This window comes from Ambystoma mexicanum, chromosome 3p, assembly GCF_040938575.1.
Source record: "Ambystoma mexicanum isolate Mex_15411 chromosome 3p, UKY_AmexF1_1, whole genome shotgun sequence".
Lineage (NCBI taxonomy): Eukaryota > Metazoa > Chordata > Amphibia > Caudata > Ambystomatidae > Ambystoma > Ambystoma mexicanum.
Genome location: NC_090925.1, coordinates 154,557,159 through 154,569,775, shown reverse-complemented (window position 1 = coordinate 154,569,775; position 12,617 = coordinate 154,557,159).

Sequence of the window (12,617 nt, the reverse complement as noted above, 5' to 3'; positions counted from 1 at the left end):
ACACGACCAGTGGGCATGCCTTTGCTGGATTCTTACAAACAAACTGTTTTCAGGTTTGCTGTAGTGTGGAGATTGGCACTTGATTGATGCACTAGGTTGGCAATGTCTGACCCAAAAGGGAAGTTAAAAGCGCACCACTCCTGTGCCAGGCAAGCCAAGGTAAGTGCAAATGAATAAAATATTTGTGTGTGTGTGGTATGTAGTGTGCAGTCAGTCTAGCCATTTCATACTGTGACATGACATATTTTACTGGGAAACTATGATAAAGCCAGCATGATAAGTGTTCCTCTGTGTTTAGAATGGCCTACATTGGAGCCAGTTTGTACATGTTTTCTTATAATGCATTGCATTTGTAATAGCAAAGCGAACGGGAGTATGTTATTTGGGGCAAGTGGCATACTGGCAGAGCCAGCTTGCACAGTTTTCTTATAGTATCATTACTGGCATTAAAGCCAACATGAGTATTTTGTTAAATGGGAACACAGCACATATTCGTGCAGCCACCATGGACCACACACAATTGCTAGTGAAGAATGTAGGCTTGTGGCAGGCCTTGGCTCATTATGCAAAGCGGAGGAAACAAATCAGGGTCTCTCTATCTCTGCGTTCATGCAACACTCCATATTTGAGAACTGTTTAACACATGAAAATGCTTCAGAAAACATCCAACACTTGTAAATATATAGAAACTGCTACAATCTATATGTTCAGCTTTTTGCACATCCCACCAGAGGATGACTGTAGATGAGCTTGGCCCTGGCTCACTTCCTAATGGTTGAATTTGCTGACACACCTTTCATTTCATGCAATAGTCACATGCGTTATCTTTCCATTGCATGGCATCATTTGGCCTGGACCTCTGCTTACATTCACAGTAATCTGATAATATGGGCCTGTAGACACTGATATTAACGCTACATATGGTGATCCATTCTTGTATGAAATGTATATCATATTGCAGTGTATCGTAACCATGTTTTTCTTAGTGTACTGGAACAATGCTATGTGATGCCACTTCCTGTTTTGGTAAGGGGTGAAAGGTTGTGTGCCATCACTTCCCGTGATGTGACTTGAAGGCGGGGTCAAATGACACCACTTTCTGTGATGTCATCAGAGGTCAAGGGCCATGGGATTTCACTTCTGCTACCCCTGGCATTTTGGTGAAATGACATCCCTGCACTCTCCTGTTATCATCGTAAGATATAGACAATCGTCCTCTTGAACAAGCTACAGCTGCCCCCCCCTCCTTTGTCCTGGGAGATCTCTTAGTCTATTAATATAGGTGCTGTGTGAGGTGCAAAAGTCGCCCGTCTGTTGTGTCTGCTCATCTGAGCCACCTCCCTCTTCTCCCTGTGTATGCGTCCTGAACTCCCATGACACCCGCTTCTGTCCCCATTCCCATGGACTGCGATCGGTACTGCTCCCCCCTCTCATCCCCACTGTATTTGTTCTCGTTTTCAGACCCTGTGTCCATGTTGCTGCAAAAGTCATCAGTGAAACTCCGTCTTCTCGATGTCAAGTCTGTATTAGGCTTCATGCTAAGATCGATGTCGCTCAAATCGCCCCTGCTTCCTCCTGCCCAGGCCCCTAGGCCTGCGTCACCTCCCTCATTTGCGCTCCTGCCCAGAGAATTTGTGCCGTCTGGTTCTGTCCGTCTATCTTCCTCAACTCTATTCCTTTCCCTATCCAGTGCTACCCATGTCTTCACTGCCCTTATTTCTCGCTGGTCCTCCTCTCTGCACGCTCGTTCCCTTGCCAGTCTGTCCAGCTGCAACTTCCTCTGTTACCTCTCTGCTAACTTGCATTTTTCTTGCTCTGCTATCTCTCTCAGTCTCTCTGCCTTTGCCAGTTCCCTCTCCCTTTTCGCTCTCTCTTTCCTTGATCTCTCCCGATTCTTTCTTCCCGCTCCCTTTCCAAGTGCTCCCTCTCTTCATCCCTTCTTCGTTCCTGATCCTCCAGTTCCAGTGTCTCCTCTCTCCTTCTCTCTCTGTCCTTGCCGTCTAATCTCACCTCCCTGTCCTCCCTTCTATCCTCCTTGTCCATTAGTTCTGCTCAGTCTGTCGTGACGCTGTCCCTCTTCAGGCTTTCTATCGCCTTGGTCACCCCTTCTGCCTCTCCATTTGTCTTCCATAGAAACTTTAAAAGTACCTGCACCGCTATCCATTCATTCACGCTTATGCCCTCGAGCTCCTCCTTTGCGTGTTGCTGCGCCTCACTGCTCGCCCCTGAATAACTTGCTGGCTGCCCTGCGCCTTTCGGCTTATCCTCCTTTGTATATGGAGGTGGCTTATATGTTGACTTTGAATACCCATCTGCTGCTCTCAGTTGCCTCATTGGATACATTCCCTGCTCATCATCTGTATCATCAGATACTACACTCGGAGGGGCAGGGGGATGCGCAGAGGGAAGGGGAGGTGCGGAGGGATGGGTCCCCTTGTCCTTCACCTCCTGCTGACTTAGCATCCACTGACACCTCACGGCACCCCCCTCTCCCTCCTGAAACAATGCGCCACAACACAAATATGGCCATGCGTTTGGCCAATTTATTCCCCTTATAGGTACCCTGCATGTGTGTCAATAGTTATTGCTGCATGTCTTTGGAGAAACTTCAGAAGGTGGCCATGCTTTGGTTAATGTACCCTCAATACTTTTGGACCATTCTATGCTATATTTACAGATCTTTCCCTTATAAGGTGGAAGTGTTTTATACAAATGCTGAAGGGGTGTATCCCCCTCACACTTTCCCTGGTACATCTCAATACCTTTTACCTGACCTCAAGTCGAGGGTTTCAATAATCCACTGTTTCGGGATAAAAAGTCATAATGCGATGATAATACTCTTCAGTTTCTACGAGCCTCTCTGGCTCTACAACTTACCAGGCTTGCTCCGTGCACCGCCCCGCCTTTACAACCACTGCCTCCTCAGGCACACTCACAATCCTGCACGTGCACCTTTTGCGTACCACCACTGGTTCACCTCCTCTGCCCATCCCAAGTTTCCAATACTAGCTCCTGTGTCCTATATACAAACCTAAGGGTGACATCATCAATCTACCAAAAAGACAGAGGAAAATCAAATATCGTGCGCACTATGTAATAGCCCATTACCCCCAAACACACACAAAAACTCCACAGCTGTCTTCCTGCACTCCAATAACCTATATGGTCGCCTATATGTGTTATTCTACTGGCTCTCCCACGTCAGGGGGCTGGCCTGGTGCATCTCCAAATCACTATCTATAACAAAGTTGCAGTGCGAGGGTCTTACCATTAGTTCTTGCCCGTTGCTACCCACCCCTAGGATACTAAACTATGATTGGTCAGAGCTGACATCCCCAGGCCTGTGATCCGCAAAGGTTCTCAGCTCTTGGTGTACCTTTTCAGTATAATAAGAATTACTATATGTCTGCATTGTAACTTATTTGTATCACTTTAGTCTATGAGAGTGCTCTTTTGCTCAGTGCAACACCTGTCTCACATTGTAACATTTTTGTTGCTAGCTTCTGTCTGGTAGTGTGAGATCGGCTCGCTCCCTTTCTCAGTGCTGGTGGCTGTCCATTGTCTGCGTCGGCCGGGTCACGTGTTCGGAGACCATGATTTAGAGCTGTGCAGCTCTGAATTATCAGGAAATATTTGCATTTACTGCTGCTGGGGCTACTGTCATTCAGGGAATGGAATGTCATATTTATCTGGTGCCCTTGGGAGCAGATCCTGTCTCACACGTTTGCTCTCTGTTCAGCCAGAATTCAGATCAGCTCTTGCTGAGAGGCCTGTGACCTGCTGCATTTTTCCTAAACCATTATGCGGATTGTACAGTGTTCGTGCTATTCTATATTCTTGATATGTTAGTCACACCTGGTTCTGTCAGGTCCCATAGGTGCTCCTGCAGGTCGATAAGTATATTTGCTTATAAGCATCTGCAAGCTTTGCTCAGGATGTCTTGCTTGTTGCGGTTTCTGCGTTGCTGCGTCTAGCTAATGACACAATAATAAAAGCAATGACAGTATGTATATGTGTCTGTCCTCTAACTATAGAACTGTAGGCTTGTGTTTTTCATGTTTTTGAGTGCGTGTTTTTGTCCCAAAGTGCAGATGGCACGTGTGCTTTATGTTTAATGCTGCTAAATCATGGTGTCTCTATCGATGTCAGCAACATGGCTTCTTGGCGCTTTAATCGATACTGTCAATTGAGTTGTACTGTCAATTGAGTTGTACTGTCTTTAGTTGCAGCCTGGGGCTCCTCGTCCACTCTGGGGTAGATTTGTACTGCGCCTGGCCTGTAGGGCTGGCTGAGGGGGTACCTCAACATTTGTCAATCATTGGAGCACTGGGAACTGGTCCAAAATAGTATGGGCGATCGCAGTGTCTACTGGCCTTCTTCTGTGTCATGTATCTTATAGGAGGGGGAAGAGAGGGTAACATTCCCCATCCCTCGTCAACATTTCATTGATTTTTTTGGGAAGATTAGAGATCGCTCTCTGTCAGTTTTAAATAGGCATTGCTGAAAAGGTATATTCTTGCCCACTTTTTGTTGATTTGGTTTCCTGCTATTTTAGGCTGCTTTGTACTTAGCTCACAGTGGCAAAACTGGCATATGTCCTGTTAGTGAAGTCCTCGAGTTGAGGCATGTTTTTTCTGGACCTGTGATGATTCCGTTTGTCACTGGTCCAACTTTTGTTGGGATTTAGACATAACCAAACCCCAAACTGGCCCAAGTGTCACGCAAGGAGTTGACAGTGGTGTTGGTAAACAGCCATGTTTTAGGAGTCTCTGGAAGCTGAAGTCGTCCTTCTACATACAAAGGCTTTTGGCAATAGTGTCCCAGATCTTGGTGGACAAACCTACAGAGAAGGCAGGTCCTTATCGTACCTTGTTGTACCGTGAAACTATCACTAAGGCTGCCTTCCTAGACGAGAGCTTCTTGCCTGGGGAGGATTAGTAGGTGATGCAAGTGCTTTGAATTGGAACCTGAGTTAGTCTGAGGCCAGTGAAGAGTCCAGAGTGCCAGTGTGGTGTGTTCTCATCTGTTCAGCCTCGGCAGAAATCTCTTGTGGTATATGCTCTCTAGTGGCAGTTCACAGGGCATTCTGGGATGCCTTTGTAGCATATTGAATGTGCAAGCACGAGGACCCTGTTCGTTTTGTGTGGGAACAACAAGAATGACATGATGTGTCAGAGCAGACATAGTTGTAAAGAAGCCATTTTTTAAGATGTCTTTGAGTTGTGCCATTGTCCATAAGCATCCCTATGTTTTCTACCATTATTTTGGCCACCGGCATTCAGCCGATACAATTACACAAGATAATTTTTATTTGTGTCACTAGGTGTCTGCTGGTCATTCCACAGGAGTCTGTATGCTTGCACAAACATGCTTGCCCAAAAAGCACTGTGTGCCATGGGCTGAAACTATGTTCCGATGAGCTAAGCTACAACAGTGACTTAGAAATATGCAGCTTCAGGGGCCGTGAGTTCAGTCCTCCCAACCAATTCTAATTGTATTAATTTTCCTTTTACTATTATTAATCACAATAATTATTTGTCCATTATAAACAGCGTTTTCCTTATTCAGTAGCCCCACTTATTTTTGTGGCATGGATGTGATTGTAAGTTGATGGGGGTGTTTTCTACTGGCACCAGTAACTCCTGATTTCTTTTCTGTATTTACCCACCACCTTCTCCCCTGTGCCACCTGGAAGAAACCTGTCTCAATGCTGCAGTTTTACCCCTTTGCCACATAAACTGGCAGGGGTACCTTGCATTTGCATTGAATTTGAAACACAACTGGCTTCCTTGCAAGGTGTTAATTCAGAACTTCATGTTACACCCTCCAATTGCACGCCATTGCCCAAACAAGGAGATCATTAGCATTATTTTACGTCTATTGCCAGCTCAGCTATTTACTGAGATATAAAGTAAGGGTTCCATTACAAAGGAGCACTGTTTGTTGAATGCTCTTTTAGGTATTTTTAACCCGATAGTCAGATTCGGGCAGGGTGTCAGTAGTGTAGGAGGTCTGACTAAGGCCATATAATGTCATCATTTGCCGACCTCCTGGGCAACGTCAGGGAACTGGTGAAGGAGCTTGAAGGTAATCCTTTCAATGGTCAAATTGGCTAAATTTAACTCCTCAAGATGACCAATGATCTTTCCCTTTTTGTATTGCACACTGGAATATTGATGTAAATACTTATTTTTGGTGCCTACCAAGGACTAAGTGTAATTGAACAATCCCCTAATATGCCTGTAATTTAATTGTAAAATATAGCAAAAGGGTTCTGAGTCAGACAGTAGGAACCCCCAAAATGTGTCTCCTGAGGTGCAGCTTCCCACACACCCATAGACGGTGTTGTGTGCATTGCGCCTAACAGCACCTTTACTGAAAGTCACCTCTCACCTTGAGCTCTCCTCCACTCCTGCCTCACACTAAAGACACTGCCAAGCTTTGGAAACAGCTATACTATTAACATCACAAAGTGCATATTCCACTTGTGTTACATCCCAAGGAGACAGGAATGGCCTCTCTGTGGTGGTTCATCTATGCCACTGAGGTCAAACACCGGAGCAAGCTGTGACTGCAAGAAGAAAGGCATATGCATGATAGAACATCTGCTGACATGACCCTTCAGCATTTACATTCAGGATTGAGATTCCAAGTTCCACCATTCCAGCAAGTGGATGTATGAACACAGTTTTTGCCAAGACCTCAACTGGTGTTGGCAGTCAACCTAAATAAAGTCAAGGAAGTTGAATGCTACGAGGACCATGACACACAAACAAACTGATGAAGTTCAATAATAGACCCGTTTTGGGATGTGAGGGGCCTTTCTCTGAAAGCAAAAAATCTTATGAGGAGAAGGGAAAAATCCAGAAAAAAAAGAAAAAGGTCCTATAAATCGCTGAGGGCACGTGTGTACTGTACTGCATAGTATGTCTCTTTCCTGTTTCTTCTCCTTCTCAAAGCCATTGTATATTCTATTTTTTTTATTTAAGTTTTTAATGGTTGTATCAAAAGAATTCCAACCTTTAAACATAGGTTCCTAGATGATAGCAAAACAAAACTGACTTTTCTTTCCTTATTTACAGAAGAACATTATCAACTTTCAATACTTTCTCAAGAAATTTCAAAGCGTCAATTGTTTTCCCTATTTTCGTGGCCAACAAAATTCTCTCCCAGGTTAGGTCTGCTCTGGATCGATCATGATCCGGCTGTAGGAACCGTAGAGCCATACATCTTTCTTCACTTAATTTCGGGCAAAGCAGCAATAGATGTTTAATTGTTTCAATAGAGTCTGGATCTGCACAAAAACGGCACACTGCCTCTTTGGCCGTTATCATCTTTCTGGCCAGAAGCAGTTCCTTCGATGGTAAGAGGTTAAGCCTGCACCTCAAAAGCAAGTCTCTAAAGTATGGCGAGGGAAATTTCGTCAGGTAACGAGGCAGTTCATTAACCATTTGACGTTCCCAGGTGATAGGCAAACACATCTTACTCTGATGTTTTAGTTCGATAGTTTCTATCCAGTCTCTTATCAAGATAGCCTTTTTTACCTTATTTGGATTATTCTTTAGAGTGTCACAGTCAGTTCCCAGGTTTACCAAGTACTCTTTGCAACGATCTTTCCATCTTGAGAGATTTTTATGGTTGTTTGCTACCATCCCTTTTAATATCTCGAAAGGGGCAGGAGGATTATCAATGATACATTTCCGGAACATTGATAAGGACTACCAAAGTACGATTGACTTTAGAGATTGCAGTCTCAACTCAAATCGTATCACCACAGCAGAAACAGCATTCTGTAATTGCTAAATTTTCCTCCAGAAGAAGGCGTCACAGATTTCCCAGGTTTTCCAAGACAGAGTTAGGAGTGCTTCCACTCCATAGGTTATCACAGGCGTTACCTTTTGCTTAAAGAAGATGGCAATTGGTTTCAGGGAATAGGTTCCATAGCGATGGTAGAGTGCTCTCCCTTGATTTGTCAGTTTTGCTAGCTTTTGCCTAATTAATGAATAATGGCCTAGTTCATTAATGTTTTTATTGATGCAGATTCCTAGATAGAGGATGGACTCTACTGATTCCAGCAGACGATTGTCTATTTTCCATGTAAAGGTTACCCCTCTTTTTTTGTTGGTTCCTTGGGCTGATTGCATAATCATTATCTTTCACTTGTTGACATTGATTTTCATGTCATTTATATCCAAATATGTTTTGAATGCATTGAGCATTTGTTGCAGTCCTATTGGAGTTAGATCGACAAAGACTAAATCGTCTGCGTATAAAATCCATGGAATTATGTCATCTTCGATTGTTGGAGGAAAAGCTCTAATTTCATTCTGTGAGTTAATCATGTCCGCCAGGTAAAGCACAAACAAGAAAGGTGCAAGGGCACATCTTTGCTTAATTCCCCAGAATGTTCTTATTTTCTTATTAAGAGTACCATCTCTAGAAAGTTGGATTTGAATAGAGGTCTCTGAATACAGGGCTTGAATTGCTTCCAGAAGGTCTGCCGGGCATCCCCATTTCTCCAACTTTTCCCATAATCGATCCCAATTTATACAGTCAAAAGCCTGTTCCAGGTCAATAAACCCCAAGTACACCTTGCTCTTTGTTTCGAGTGCCTTTGCTTTCAACAAGTTTAAAATGAATAGGTTTAAGGTCCACTCAAAAAGGCAGATTGTCTCTTATCAAGGCTATTTCCTTGTAGTGCCCATTTCCTCAAGTCCCGTAGCAGTATTGAGGCGAAGAGCTTCCCTATAGAGTCCAGAAGGACTATTGGCCTATAATTCCTGGGATCACTGCAGTCTCGCTTTTTGAAAATGGGTACCACAACGGCTTCTTTCCATGTTAATGGAATAGTTTTAGTTTTTACTATTTGTTAAAATAGTACATTGATGAAAGCTGCCCATTTGTCTTTATTTTCTTTTAGAATTTGATTGGAGATGCCGTCCGGTCTGGCTGCCCTAGATGTACTTAGCTTACCAATCATTAAGTGAATTTCTGTATGGTCCAAATTTATCAACCAAGGTTGATTTGCTATATTCTTTGTTAGGTAAGCCGGGGTCTCCGTCTTGGCAAAAAGGGAAGTATAATGCTTCACCCAACTGTCTTCTGAGACTTGAATTGTTCCAACTGCTGATTGAAAGTCCTTTCAATTATTGATAACATCCCAAAGATATCTTGTGGTTACAAGAGTTGATGGCAGAAAGTATTTTCTCTCCATCTAGTTGTAGTCTAGTGGTTCTTGTCGTCTTGAGCCAATTTGTATAGGTCTGTTTGCATTTTCTTATTGCTTCCTGGTTTCCTGGGAAGAGTTTCTTTCCGAAGATGCCTCAACTGTGCTCGATATTCTTTTCTCTTTTCGACTACAGTTTTGTTGAAAGTGTGGTTACTTTGTATTTCATCGATCTTCTTTGAATTTTGTTTCATTTGATTATCCATCAGAAGCCATCCATAGATAACTTCTTCTGGATTATCTGATGCTTGCCTCTTATGACCCTTAATTAGGTCGACTACATTCCTTTCCTTTATTCTGATTCGATTCCTCCCCCAGCATATTCCGTTGGGGGTTGTTTTAATTTTCTCTTGGGCCTTCCCAACGAAGATTACTTCTATACTGAGGAGTGCATGATCGCTATAGAGTTGCTTTTTTACTTCAAAAGTTTTAATGGAGTCCCATAGATTATTTGAAACAAAACAATAGTCCAAACATGCACTAGTTCTTGCACAGAACCAGGTGTCAGCATCTCTCAGATCACCTTTAACGGTTCCATTAAGCATCCACATGGAGCGGCCTTCCATGGTCTGCTTCCAACTTTGTTCTTTTTTGCCTAAGGGGATCAGGATCTCGCTTTTGCCTTTGCTTTTTAGAAGTTTGATGTTCAGGTCGCCACATAAAGCAATAGATTGTTCCAGTTCGTTGATCATGGATTTATCGATTATATTTTCGATTCTCGCTGTGAAATTATTGTTCAGCCATTTTTTTTCGATCCAATAGACATTAATTAGAAGGATAGAGACTTCCCTAGCTTCTAGCGTTAATTTCATTTTCAACACTTGTATAAAAGGGCCAGGTCTCTTGTAGGCAAATTATTTCATAAGCGCTTAGAAAATTGTCCGCGCCTGAAAATAGATGACTAAAGCCATGAGTGTTCCATGCGGCTATGTGCAGGCTTGTTTCCTGGCTCTTTACAGTAGTCTATTGTTTTTTTCTTGGCTACTAAAACTTTAGCCATCCACACCCAATCGTCTCCATTGAGTGACGGTTTTTCCCACTCAATTTTAGTTTACTCGTCATGCTGGAATTGTCAACCATAAACCTATACTACTTTCCTTCAGATCTTGAAGGTAGGGGTGTCTGGTCCTCTTTTTTTATTTCCGTTATGAGCCCGGAGGTCCTCTCGTGTATTCACCTCTTTTCCTATTGGTTGACCCCCCTTGGGCTCCTTGCTTTCAACTTGCTGTCTTTGCTGATATTTGTTGTTCTGACCATCAGCCTGGACCTGAATTTTTCCTGAGCTTTTAGAAAGTCTTTTCTGCTCACTTTGTCCTTTTATAGTCTTATTTCCTTCTTTAGGTCGCCCAGAATCGAGTGAGCTTTTGTCCTTTTTCCACTCCGACAACTCATATCCCATATTCTGTAACTTTATTTTCATTTCTAGTAGAGCTTCTTTTATCGTTTCTGTCCTCACATGCAGAATTACTAAGTCCATTCTCTTTTCCTTTGGAAATTCCACAATAACAATATCATCAGAGGACAGAAATCTGAGCATTGGAATCTGCCAGAATGTGGTCATCACAGTATCTCAGTTTAAGACAAATCCTTTAGCACTCCTCAAGGTTTTTTCCAATTGTAATTTTAAAGCTTTTTCACTTCTGTTGTCAACTTTCTGCTTCGAGGGACTAATCTTTCTGTTTTCTGTTTCATCAGTCTTTTTCTTATCATTGGGTTTAAAAGATGCCCTTTGCTTTCAGGATTTCATTTTTAGACATATTTCCTTTTTTCGTGCAATGTTAGGAATGGCTCCACAGCGTCAAGGACTACATCTTTTGGTTGGTTTGGGGCTATCTGGATGTCTTCCTTAATAGGCTTCCCTTGTTTATCCTTCGATGTTTGTCTGGAATCGGGGAAAACCGAGGGTTGCTCCTCGAGTCATGGTATATGCCCTCGATTTGCTGGATCATCCACTGCTCCCAATCCGCTTAATTGAAACTGTTCCAAGTAGTTTCTTCTTCATTGTCTTGCATAACATCAATTAGGTCACTTAAGCAGACCTCTGATGCAAAAGAGTCATCCAGGACCATAACAATCTGGGGCACTGTTAAATGCTCATTTTCATCTTGCTGGCTTCGTATTAGTGCCAGTTCCTTTCTTGATCTTTTGGCACATTGATTTGTCTAAAAAATTTGGTGGGGTCCTTATATTCCTTAAAAAGGCCTTCGAGCCATGCTGCTTTCTAGATCCAGTTAGGTTTTTGGATTTCTTCCCCTTTTTTGGTCGGGTCAGGTGTCCTGTGGTTGGGATTGACCCGCTCCTCCAATAAAAATCGAGAAGCTAGTATTCGGGGGAATGTCACCATCAGCCCCCGATGATGGGGCCCCGCTGGTTTGTTCTTTCAAAATCTGGTTTCCGAGACCTTTCTGTTTGGGGCATTTTGGTTCTTAGCCAGCTTCAGAGGTCTCTTTTTTTAGTCAATGCCTGTAGGCTGTCTACACCTTGCTTTGCTGTTTCCTTTCTCTCCTCCTCAGTGGATTGTCCCCCAGGCGGGTCATTAGTAGTGACATTGTCATCCTTTTTTTCAAGTTCTTATTGGCATCCAGATTTAAGTGATGAAAGTTCCTCATCCATTTACAATCCTCGAGGATAAGTAGAGACTGTCCATTTGTTTCACTTCGTGCTAAATCCCCAAGTCGGTTTTGCCATAACCTGGATTGATCAGCTTCGTAATTCAGCCTGCTCTCAATTGATGTTGAAAATCGCTCCAACGTGGTGATTTGTTCCTGAGATTTCAAATTAGCCCTTAGTAGGTCTTGCATAGAGTCATTGATTGATTCATATAATTTCAGGAATGGGGCCACCAAAATAGTGAGGGCTGCCATTACTGTGTTTTGCAATTGCGTAAAGGTTTCCATCCAATACTTTCGATGAATCACCTCCCATTTAGCAAATTGATACTCTTCAAAGCTTGCCACAGTTGGTGCGGGGGTGTCATTTGTTTTTTCTGGGATTTGAATGGTCTTTTTTAGAATTGCCGAGGAATTATGCATCTTTATGGAGCCCTATCAAGAGCTGCAATTTTGTCCTTTATGAAAGATAGGCTCCTCCTTTTTTCCTGAGCAATTTTCCCCGTCAGGGAGGAAATGTCTTTGATCAACTTATCCACCAATTTGGAATTGCTCAAGTCGCTCGAGGGTGGAGTTATGGAAAGGTCCTCGAGCCGATGGTCTTCCATTAAAGGCTCTTCGGGGCTCTTAGCACCATTTTTTATAGGGGTTTCTGGTTTAGTTTCTCTTGTTGGCAGAGTAAAGGATATTGGATCCTGTATTGGTGCATTTCCACTACTCGCCTGGGTGGGGCGTAATAATGTTGTCCTTTCAAGGGATTCTTTTGGCATAATTTCGAAGTC